Genomic DNA, 12930 nt, shown 5'->3' with positions numbered 1-12930 from the left:
GCATTTTGGGAAAACATTTATGTTAACAAAATGACCTGAGTGCATTTGGATTTCAGTTCTTTTAGGACCCAAAAAATGAAATTGAATAGTTGACTCCCATATTCTATTTCACCTTTGAAATATTGTTTTCCTAAAATTATAGATGATATGACTATTTTGGAATCATTAAAATGCTGGGGAACTTAACAAAATTGACCTAGTTTGATCACTTCTTTCTCCATGTTCTTATACAGATCTGTGGAAATTATTCAAATGTTTTGAGGAAACATTAATCCTTCAAATTTACTAGTAAGTTATTTAGTAAGTTATCCCTGAAACTCTCATATTTTTTCCTATACACTATAAGAATTGTGAAGCAATGCATCTTGCACAAATTAAAATCATCTTCAGAGCCTATTGTTAAATATTCATTGTGAACATTTATACCTCAGAAATTGGCAAAACTACAAGTAGGATTTGATTTATGATTTAATTGATTTTTCTAGACTTAACAGAGTGTTGAACACAGTTTTAGCAATGAATATTAAATTTAAAATTTATCCTTCTTTGAGGAGAGCAAGTTATTAAACATTTATTAACACATCTTAAGCAAAGTATTCTCTTCATCTATTTCTCTGCTTTGTTTCCATTCTAGAAACTTTATACCTCCACCAGGATATACTCATCACTTGAAATCTAATGATCATGGACCATGATCCAGTCTTTGATCCTCAACATTTTCCTGATACACTCAGCAGATCAAAGGGGGAAGCAATGGATTCCTACCAAAGCCTCTTGTTAAAGAGGGCTCAGAACTTTCATTTTCTATGTGCTTATCATCTTGGTCTCAATGCCACAAATACCATAGCCCCAAGCCAAAAACACTCTGGTAAGATCTGCCTTCTGTCCTTTATGAATTGCCTTCCCTTCATTTGACTGTCAGTTTTACCTTCCTTTTTTTCTTATTTGTATCCCCAGTGATCAATTACATTGATGACTGGTATAGAAAAGGCTCTTGATAACTGTTTATTAACTAAATATTTATTAACTGAGTAGAGAAGAGTTGATTTAGAAGTCAAGAATTTCTGGATTAATTTCTTGCTTCTTCCACAGTAATGGGGTTGTGACTCAGGACAAGTCACTTACCTGGAAGTGCTACAGTCATTAGAATGCTGAACCTGCAGTAACTCAATTTAAATCCAATGAATTTAAATCCAATTGTATAGACTATCTCTCTCTGCTTTCTCATCCTCATCTTTGAGTTAATTTGAATACCTCCCTCCCAGATTTGTAAGAATAAAAAGAGATAAATCTATAAAGCACTTTTCAAACCTTATGGGAGGAAAAACCTCTTTGATTTCATGTCACAGATTATTGCTGCCAAATACACATATATATGTTCCACAATGAAGAAATTACAGATAAAACCAAAGGTTTTTTTTTGTGCTCAAGCATAGGTTCAGGCCTCAAAGTACATCTAAACAATCATTATGTTCTTAAAAACTCTTGCCTAGTACTAAGTGCATTAAATTGTGCTAAATTTAATCGTTTTAAATATTGTATAATGCCTCAGTGATATGCATATCATATTTTGGAAATATGGATGTCACTATTAATAGATTTCTAATCACCAGTGTAAGTCAACTTTAAAATTTATTTAACAGTGTTATTGAAGCAATTTGAGAGTCATATAATTATTTTTTTATTTTTTAGATTTTTTTGCAAGGCAATGGGGTTAAGTGGCTTGCCCAAGGCCACACAGCTAGGTAATTATTAAGTATCTGAGGTAGCATTTCAACTCAGGTACTCCTGACTCCAAGGCTGGTGCTCTATCCACTGCACCACTTAGCCACCCCCATATAAATAATTTGGAGATGATGAAAGAAAACAATTAAAGGAAGAGAAAATGACACCTTAAAAAGAAAGAAGAGTTTGTTTAAAAATCTTATTCTGCTATATACCTTCTCTGGAATTTATTTCCTTTATTTGCAAAATGAGAAATTAGCACAAATTAATATTTAAGGTTACCTTCCAGATTTAAGTCCCATGATCTTGTGATCTAGCATCATTATCCTAAAGAAAAGAAAATTAAGTGAATTGCATTGATGTTTAAAACTATGGAGACTTTGGGAACATACTATATATGTATTTATAAAGATGACAATGGTTAGCTATTCTATATGTTTCATTAATAATATTCAAGGGGAAAAAAGAGTAATTTATGCCATATGGCCTAAGTATGTGACATAGTTACAGATCCTATATGTAGCATCTCCCTTTTTGGAATTTTTGAAAGATATATTGCCTGTTATTCTAGTTAACATAAAGTTATACTAGTCAGGAACTCTTGAAACATAAATCAATTGTTTTTAGATCAAGAAATGATGCAGAATATACTGTTTTTTTTTCTTCAAAAAAGAGCATAATTAATCTTCCATTTTGATATGAATTAGCAAATTAAACAAAATTAATTCATTTCCTCGGCAGTTTTTCAAACTATGTCTTTTTTCTAGTAGAAAACTAAATTACAATTAAAATACTTTTTTACTTTTCAATCCTCATTAGCTGATTGATGTGTATAAAGAATTAATCTGAAAATTTTTTTAGCAAGGATTATGTAGAGCTGTCATAAGACCACCTTTAAAAGATTAATGTGCAAATTGCTTGAACACTGACCATTTCATTAGATTAAAAAAGATTAATTGCGTAATGAAGTCCTGGCCTATCATCTTTTAAGTCCCTCTCATAACCTTGCTCTAAGAGGAATTAAGGATTAGAGTTCATACTTCACTGTCTACTTAGATAGTAGAAAATAGAAAATGAGACTGTTAATAGTATTATACTCAATCAAGTAATTTTTCATTGAATAGGCTATATAATAATTCAGTAACAGATCCTTTTTATTAAGCATTTATTATATGCAATACTTGGTGCTTAGTACTTACAGAGAAACAAAAAAATTAGGTAAAATAAACCACTGCCTCTTTAAGTTTTTGTATTATAGGGGCAGGGAAAACATATACAAATAACTATGATACAAAATAAGATTTGATAATAAATAACATATTCTTTTATATCAGAAGGGGATAGTCATTACCAGCTAGGGGAAGGGAGAAACCAAAAATAAAGATACATAGAAAATCAAAAGCCAGAGAGACAGTGAAAAGACCATGAGGGTGAGAAAATATATGAGATATATATGTGGAATAGCAGTGAATAATTTAGCTCATTTGGAGTGTAAAGTTCATGTAAGGGTAAATGATGAGCCTAAGATAGTGGGAGTTGATGAGAATCAGTTTGATTAGTTTAGTTTCAAGCCCCAACAGCAATTCATGAAGCATTTATTATAAGGCTTAATAGGCCAAAAAACTAGACATTGTCTCCTACTCATCTACTTTCTTGTTATGCCATAGTTAGAATTAAGCTTCATATTTTCCTGCCCCATATTCTTCATTCCTCATTAGACAATTCACAAAATAGCCTCAAGTACAGTGATCCTTACCACCTTATTTATTGCACACTGAGGACAGGACAGTCTCCTATTAATGCCAGATTCATTCTTTGTCCGGAGACCTTATGTAAACTAGAATAGTGAGTAGCTTTGGGTGTTTCAAGCATCTCAGTACACATCTAAACTATCTTGTATGTGGCATCTATGGGACTGTGGAAAATGTGGGTCAATGGGGGTTTGCCACTTCCTTCTCTGGTTCATTTTACAGATGAGGAAATTGAGACAAATAGGAGTAAGTGATTTACTTAGAGTCACACAATTAACAAGAATCTGAAATCATATTCAAATTAAAAAAGCTAAGTCTTTCTGATTCTAGATCTAATACTTTATCTACTGTGCCACCTAGCTGTCCAACCTGATTTTTGTTAAAGCCCAAATACAAGCAAAATTGTTTTCTGTTGCTTTCTTTATAATCTGAAGTATAAAAATAGCCTCTAAGTATGCTTTACTCTTGATTTCTTTACTCTCAGAAAAGCATACACAAAGGAATATATATATGCTTTTATATCAGAAGCCTTGTTCCCTTGAATAAAAATAAAAGTAAAATCAAGCAATTTGAATATGGCACCTAGAAAATGACAGTCCTTGTATAGGCACAGCCTTAAGTAAACTATGATATTTATTATATGACCAGTCCCACTTGAATGATTATATGAATGGTATAGTAGAATTATTAACTATTGATCATTATTTTTTTGTTTGTTTGTTTGTTTGTTTTATAAGGCTATGGGGTTAAGTGACTTGCCCAAGGTTACACAGCTAGGTAATTATTAAATGTCTAAGACAAGATTTGAATTCAGGTCCTCCTGACTCCATGGCTGATGCTGTATTCACTACACCACCTAGCTACCCTCATTGTGATCATTTCAATAGGTAACTAGGATATTAAGGAAATTGTGTTTGCTTATTTTGGAAGCTTCATGCCTGAAGTGGAATTCAAGAAGATAACTTGTAGTGCTAGTCAGTCTCAGTTACTAGTGAAAAATTTCTTTTCTAACCTTTTTGAAACACTTATGATCCTCTCTTTTCCTTTAGAGAAAGTTTGCCATCCTGAAATGCATTAAAAATTTTCATTTAAAAGGATAATTTCTTTTAGGGAATAAAATGCCAAGACCAGTGAAGTTAAGGGATAATTTCTGTGAATAGTATATGAATTTTTATGAATTTTCACTTTACCTGAACAAATTGTACTTCATGTTCCTGAAGTTGCAAGTTTGTTGCTATTCAGTAATATCCTTTCTCTTCCCCCCCCTCACTTTAGTTGAGGCAGCTGGAGGAAAGGTTTTTATAAAATGAGATTTTTGCAAATGAACATAAGTTCACCCTGAAGTGATCTTCTGTTCAATTTTGGAATTGTGCTACCATATTTAAAATTATTCACTTATACATGGCTTTATAACTCTCATTTGATGTCCTGAACTTTGGGAAGACCTTTCATTTTAAATTCCGGGGGTAGAATGATTCTAATCTTTTCCTTCCTGCTCTGAATTCTCTGAGCACCAATAAGGTGAAAATGCCTTGTGTTTGAGTCTTAGGTGGAGCAAAGTCAGAAGTCTTGCCTCCTTTAATGGATTAAGATATTTTTAAAACATCATATCATTAACCATTTCTCCCAAAGATCAGATTTATAAAGAGGAAATTTGGCTGTGGGTATTGCTTCATATATCAAAACCGCTCCACATTTAATATAGCCCTTGATTCTGGACTATATACTAGCATTTCTAAAACTCCACAAAACTGCCTTGATCAATGCCTGAGGATCTGAGAGAGGTTCTTCTTCCCTGATACAAGGAGAAAAAATTTTGGAGAGCTTTTGAGCAAGGGAAATAATTCTATTAATTAGTTTGTGTGCTTATATTCTTTCAGTCAATCAAGGAAGACTTCAACTAAAATGCTTACTTATGATCTAATTTAGATAAATACAGTGAAATACAACTCAAAAGGAAGACCAACATCAGACAGTGTAGAATTTTTAAAAAGAATCAATGGATCTTCTTCTCTGGAAAGGGCAACATGGGTACTTTTCATATATTGTTTCATTTAAAGTCTTTTGCTCTCTAACAATATGCAAAAAACTATACCTGGCTTATTGCTGTAAGACTATGTTTTTGTTTTTGATCTTTATTGCAAGGCAACGGGGTAAGTGGCTTGCCCAAGGTCACACAGCTAGGTAATTATAAAGTATCTGAGGTCAAATTTGAACTCAGGTCCTCCTGATGCCAGGTGCTCTAACCACTGTGTCAGCTAGCTGCCTGTTGTTATATTTTAAAATATTTTTTTTGAACACTGGCTCATAAGACTATAGCTGTAAAGATGGAAGAGAATTTACAGGTCATGAAGTCCTACACCCTCACTTTTTAGAAGAAAACTAAGATTCAGGAAGGGTCATTAACTTTCCCAAGGTCATATAAGCATAGATGAGAGGTTCAAAATCAGTTGGAACTTTTGAATACCCACCTCATGCAGATTTCATTGTACTGTATGATTTAAATCTCAAAGGTTACAGGGAAATAGAACATTTCTCCATGGGAGATCATATCATCAGAAACAATACAGATTTATTTAAAAAAGGAGTAATCAGATTTTTTTTTCTTAGTTGTTTTGGCTGCAATCCTGTTTGGAAGCATGGAGATTAATCAAATGATCTATTGACATTACAATTAGAGTTTACATTTTTTTAGCACATTAATTTATAAATTATATTTCTCCTTGCAACCTTAAGAGGTAGGAGATACAAGTGCTGTAAATGCTATTCATTGTCAGTTCAGAGAGGTTTAACTGATTTGTCAATGGGCATACAGTTTTTAGATAGAAGAGCTGTAGTTCTCATTCAGGTTTTGAAGTCTAGAGTACTGAACCACTCCACTCTGCTGAATAACAGGGGATTATATGTCAGCCACCAAGAAATCTGAACATCCACTTGAATCTTAAGATCTTGGTCTGTCCTTGGAAGATGACTTTAGGAAAAGGACTTTGTGTCATATCCTACTCTTCAAAATTTTGAGCTTTGGATTCTCCCCAGTTCTAGAATCCCAAATTTCTCAGTGTCATCCCCCCATTATCTTCCCCTGTTCTGTGGTATCAGAAAAAGAAGTGTCCTTTCCCATTAAAAGTACCAACCACTTATTTGTACCTTTAAATTTGTTCCATTCAGTCTCCTCTGGTAGTTCTAGTCTTCAAGTATCTTCTTTTTCTTTTTTCTCCCTTTAATCTCTCCTTATTCACTTGCTCCTTCCCAGCTGCTTTTAAACATAGATTTTTCTCCATCATTGAAAAAAATAGCCTTTTTTCAATATTACAATACTCTTAACTGTTACTCCAATATTGGCTTCCTATTTCCTTTCCTATAAAATGTAAACTTTACAAGGACAGTAGCTCTAGTACTCATAATTATACCTTGAGGCATAATCACTTCTTTTCAGATATATTATTGAAGGAAATGCTTCCTCTTATTCTCTATAAATTTTAAAACTGGAGGAGTAGAACAATTACATTTTAGGCTGTGTTCAGGAAAAGACTGTCCTGTGAAAACATTTACTGTTTATGAGGAAGAGAGAAACATGACACTTTGTAAAAGACATGTATGGAGCTGTACTTCATGTTAAGTAGTAGCTTGATGGGCACTAGAAAAAGTTAAGTTGTAGATCCTTTTTCCCCATCTATCTATCTATCTTATCTATCTATCTATCTATCTATCTATCTATCTATCTATCTACTTTATTCATTCATTCATTTGTTTGTTTACTCATTCATTCATTCATTCATTCATTCATTCATTTATTTATTTTCATCCATATGCCCATGTATATTTTTAAGTTACAAAATTTCCTTCTACCCTCCCTTCTCACCCCCCTACCCTCAGTGGTGAACACTCAGATTAGCATTGTACATACAAACTTTTGATAAATATGTTTACTGATTAGTTATTTTCAGTATGAGGAATTAGGATTTAGGATTAAAGGAAAGGGTTACATAAGAGATTTTTATGAAGTGTTCATCAGATTATGAAGGGTTATTTTTGTTTTTGTTTTTGTTTTGTTTTCCTTCCTCTGGATGGGTTTATTATTGTCCAGAGCTGGTCTAATGTGGTTGTCCTAGCTCTCTGAACAGCTGAGAGGAACTGCTTCCATCAAGGTTGTTCATCTCATAATGTTATCAATGTGCAGATTATTCTCTCGGTTCTGTTCCCTTTGCTCAGCATCAGATCCCATAAGTCATTCCATGCTTTTCTGGAGTCTGACCATTTATGGTTTCTTAGAACAATGATATTCCATTGTATTCATTTACCATAACTTGTTTAGCCATACCCCAGTTGGTGGGCATCCCCTCAATTTCCAATTCTTTGCCACTACAAAAGGAGCTGCTATGAATATTTTAGAATGTGTGGGACTTTTCCTATTTTTATAATTTCTTCTAGATATAGACCTAGAATTGGAATTGCTGGGTCAAAAGGTATCAATAGTTTTATTGTCCTTTGTGCATAGTTCCATATTGCTCTCCAGAAAGGTTGCATCCATTCACAGCTCTGCCAGCAATACATCAGTGTCCCAATCCTCCTACAACCTCTCCCACATTGATCATCTTCCCTTTTTCCCATCTTGGCCAATTTAATAGGTGTGAAGTAATACCTCATTGTTGTTTTAATATGCATTTCTCTAATCAATAATGATTTGGAACATATTTTTATATGAATATATATATAGCTTTAATTTCTTCATTTCTGAACTCTCTATTCATTTTTTTGACCATTTATCATTTGTGGACCCTAATGGCTTCTTAAAAAATACTAGCTGGGGGCCAGGGGTAGCATGTCAAGATGATGGATTAAAGGCAGGTACTCCCAAGAGTTTATCTCCAAACCACTCCAAATACCTTTAAATAATGACTCTATCTAAATTCTAGAGTGGCATAACCCACAAAAAGACCTAGGAAAGAATTTTTCAGCCTAAGACAACTTGGAAGATTCACAGGAAGGGTCTGTTACACTGGAGTAAGAAAGGACCCACAGCGCAGCTTAGGCAACACTGGAGCAAAATGACTCCAGTAATCCAGGAATAACCTGCAGGGCACTTGGTTCCCTAGGGGCACCTGGATCTTCACAGCAATAGTGATTTCCAGACCTCTCAGTCCATGGCTTGCCAAGGACAACTTGGAAGGTCAGCAGGAAAACTCTGCCACACCAGAGTGAAAGTGGAGCTAACCCAGCCCCAGGGAGGCTGGAGCAGGTCTGGGGAACCACCCATATCTCAGCTCAAGGACAGTTAGGGAGTGGAGAGGGGAGATTGCAGAGGTCTTTTTGCTATTTCTGAGGTAGGACTCTGTTCCTTCACCTATTTTCAGTCTGGGGCCACAGTCCCAGGAAAAGGTACAGAAGCAAAACAGAGCTTACTGCCTGCAGGAAAGCAGGGATCCTCCTCACAGCTCCAGGGCAGAGAGTAGGGTTTGAGGTTACCTACAGACCAGAACACATGCCAAGAGAGCAGTCAGAACCTTTTATAAGACATTGAAGGAATTGAGAACTTGCAAGTCCCTAGGTTTCTCTCTGAAAACAGCTGCAAACATCCTCAAAATATTGGGACATTTGGTCCTCCACACTGGAAGCAGAGCCCCACCTTAAAAAAGAGCTACAATCAAATCATAGGCTGGTAAAATGGGCACACAATAGAAGAAAAGAAAATCTGATCATAGACAATTTTCTCTGGTCCTATGGAGGATCAAAATATATATCCTCAGAAGATGGCAAAGTCAAAGTTCTTATATCCAAAGCCTCCAAGAAAACTATGAATGGGTCTGAGACTGTGGAAGAGCTCAAAAAAGATTTTGAAAATCAAATAAGGGAGGTAGATGAAAAATTAGGTAGAGAAATGAGAGTATTGTGGAAAAATCATGAAAAGCAAATCAGCACCCTGGTGAAGGAAAAAAAAACTGAAGAAAATAACATTTTTAAAACCAGTTTGGGTCAAATAAAAAAAGCAATCAAAAAGACCAATGAGGAGAAGAATGCCTTAAAAATAGAATTGGTAAGAAGGAAAATAAGATATTAAAGCTCTCTGAAGAAAATAATTCCATTCCTTAAAATGTATAATGGAGCTAAGGGATTTTGTGAGAAATCAAGGAACAATAAAATAAAACCAAAAGATGAAACAGAAGAAGAAAATGTGAAATACCTTATTGGAAAAACAACTGGTCTAGAAAACAGATCCAGAAGAGATAATTCAAAAATTACTGAACTTCCTGAATGTCATGACCAAAGGAAAAAAGCCTAGACCTCATTTTTCAAGAAATTCTCTAGGAAGTCTTCCCTGATTTCCTAGAAGCAGAGGGTAAAATAGAATTTGAGGGAATCTGCTCCCCACCTCCTGAAGGAGATTCCAAAATGAAAACTGTCAGGAATATTATAGCCAAATTTCAGAACCCCTAAGTCAAGGAGAAAATATTATGGCAATGGAAATAAGCAATTCAAATATTATAGAATTATAGTAAGGATAGCAAAAGACTTAGTAGCTTTTCCATTATGGGCTTGTACAGCTTGGAATATGATATTCCCAGTGGCAACTTGGAATGCAACCAAAAAATCAACTACCCAACAAAACTGAACATACTCATTCAGGGGAAATGATGGATATTCAATGACTTTCAGATTTTCAGATGAAATGACCAGAACTGAACAGAAAGTTTGATCTTAAAGTACAGGACTCAGGTGAAGCATAGAGAGGGTGAACAGAAAGGCAAATTATGAGGGACATAATGATGTTGAAATGTTTGTATTCCTTCAATGAAAGATGATACTGATAACTCATATGGACCTTCTTATTAATAGGGCTGTTAGAAGGAACATATATAGTCAAAGCACAATTGGGAGTTGAATTTAAAGGATCTAATATATTAAAAAGATGGAGTTAATGGGAGAGAAAGGAATGTACTGGTAGTAAGGGAAGGGAGAGGTAGAATGGAGTAAGTTATTTCATATAAAATAGGTAAGAAAACCTTTGCAGTAGAGTGGAAGAAGGGGAAGGAGAAGGGGGAGTGAACAAGCCTTACTCTCATCAGAAGTGACTTAGAAAGGGAATGAAATATGCACTCAATGGGATTTAGAAATCTTTCTTATCTTAAAGAAAAATAGGAAAGGAAAGGGATGGGAGAAAGAGGATGGGAGAGGGAAGGAGAAATGTAGGTTTATAGAAGAGAGGGTAGATCATAAGAGAAGATATTCAGATGGAACAGACTTTTTGAGGAATGATAGGGTGAAAGGAGAGAGAGAATAGAATAAATAGAGGTGGGGGGAATACAGCCAGCAATAGCAATTGTAGGGGAAAATATTGAAGTAATCTCTCTCCTGGACTTATGATAAAGACTGTGATCCATCCCAAAGACAGAACTGATAGTATCTGAGTATAGACTTAAGCACATCTTTTTTGATTTTATTTTTCTTGAGAATTCTCTTTCTTTTTCGGGGGGTTTATATTTACTTTTACATTGTGACTATTGTAGTAATGTTTTTCATGGCTACACATTTTGAACCTTCACCAAGTAACTTGCTTTCTCAATGGGGGGAGTAGGGAAGAAGGAAGGAAGGAAGACAATTTGGAACTCAAAGTTTTGGAAGTAAATGTTGAAACTTGCTTTTGCATACAGCTGGGAAAAAATTTAAAATTAAAAAAGATAATAAAAAAATGAAAAAAATAATTGTCTTAAATGGAATTAAAGCACTCTTGAAAAGGATAAAAATTGGTTCTTTTGTATATCCCCATTTTCCTATGAGATTATTTTACTCTGATTCAATAATAATATTTATTCTTTTTTCTGAGTAGAGAATCCTCATAACTCTGTTGGTCCTTAACAGTTTCATTTTCTAACATGAGTATTGGGAAATTTGTGGGAGTGTGTAGGAGTATGATTAAGAAGCAAGGTCAGAACTGGGGCATAGCTTATCTAGGTGCCTTATTATCATATCCTGAAGATTTTTTTTCATGTCACTAAGTGAAGTATGATGTCATTGTGTACTAGTTAGAGGTATTTATGGAATACAATATTATCTGAAATGGTGAATTCTTGGTTAAAACAAGATTTTGTTTAAAAAAATCCTTATTTCTTTGCTGCAAATGGCATTATGTGCATTTCACTCAACATGAAGAATATTTTAAAAGGAAACAATCCTTTTTTTTTTTTGGATTTGTATCTTAGCCCCCCATGGACTTTCTGATTCTCCCATTGGAAATTTATAAATCCCACACAAGTGGAAGTGGAAAGAAGGATCACAAAGCAATTTTTCTGTTTGCCCTCAAAAAAATCCTGATATCTTGAATTCCTTCATATTTCCTGCAATTCATCTAGCCATTCTTAAAGACCCCAGTCAAAATATTGCCTCCATCAAAAATATAGTTCATCTTACCATTTTCTCCATGAGATTCTCCAATGTCACCCTAGAAATCCCAGGGTTTGGGAAGCTGGGTGGTACAGTAGATAGAGCACCAACCCTAGAGTCAGGAGGATCTGAGTTCAAATCCAGCCTCAAACATTTAATAAATGCCTCTCTGTGTGGCCTTGGGCAAATCACTTAATCCCATTGTCTTAAATAAATAAAATTTAAAAAAAGAAATTCTGGGGTTTATATTTATGTTAGGGTAGTCAAATTTGACAGATGAAGGCCTTCCCCCCCTTATCTTTCTCCAGAATTAATTACTACTAGTCTTTTTTAAAATATATAATGGCTTTCCTAGATTCCACTATGTTCCCTACTTCTATTTCCTTCTTCATTTAGGTATTGAGAAGTCCAGTCTTTTTATCAAGGCCCTAGATACCTTGTACAAGACAGTATGCCAAGGGGTGGAAGAGTGATGAAAGTGCTTTGTAATTTGGAGTCTGAAATTCTTGAACTTCTCTTCACTTTCAGGAAACTGGAATTTCCTCCATGAGACCTGTGTTGTTCTGACTGGTGAATGTCTTGGATGGCCTCCACTTTATCAGGTCACCCCAGTCATGTTTCACTTTATATTCATATTATTCTATTTATATCTATTTTGCTTCTGCACTAGAATAGATCCCAATTAACTCTTTGGTGCTGAATTTTTTTTTCCTCTTTTGCCCCAGTGTTGACTATTTTGGGTCAAGTTTGAGTCAAAATACAACTTTCTTAAAGGGCCAATTACAATTTCAGTTTATGATAGTTTCTTCACATCAACCATGCAAATGACCCTAAAATAACTAAATAACAAATAAAACTTGCAGAAAACATGTATTTTTCAACATAACATGCTCCCACACCAAAAGAGTTAATGCTGGAACTCCAGAGATGTAGGCTGTACCTGAATCTACTGAGTTAGAATAACTATCTTTGTACCAATACTTCTGACATTTCTAGGAAATCCAAACTCATCATGATATAACATACATTTAGATAGCCCTGTACAGTTCACAGAAATCAAACTACTCCATAGACT

General features: G+C 34.5%; 1 long non-coding RNA gene across 1 annotated transcript; it reads left to right on the top strand.

Moving 5' to 3' along the window:
• Window positions 1–227: 227 nt before the first annotated feature.
• On the top strand, window positions 228–12503 carry LOC141498491 (uncharacterized). Its single transcript, XR_012471655.1, has 3 exons — window positions 228–288; window positions 635–868; window positions 12384–12503. It is a non-coding gene; the product is annotated as an uncharacterized LOC141498491 (long non-coding RNA).
• Window positions 12504–12930: the final 427 nt, after the last annotated feature.

The sequence above is a fragment of the Macrotis lagotis genome, chromosome X, assembly GCF_037893015.1.
Source record: "Macrotis lagotis isolate mMagLag1 chromosome X, bilby.v1.9.chrom.fasta, whole genome shotgun sequence".
Classification (NCBI taxonomy): Eukaryota; Metazoa; Chordata; class Mammalia; order Peramelemorphia; family Peramelidae; genus Macrotis; species Macrotis lagotis.
This window is presented reverse-complemented; position numbering and strand designations above follow the sequence as displayed.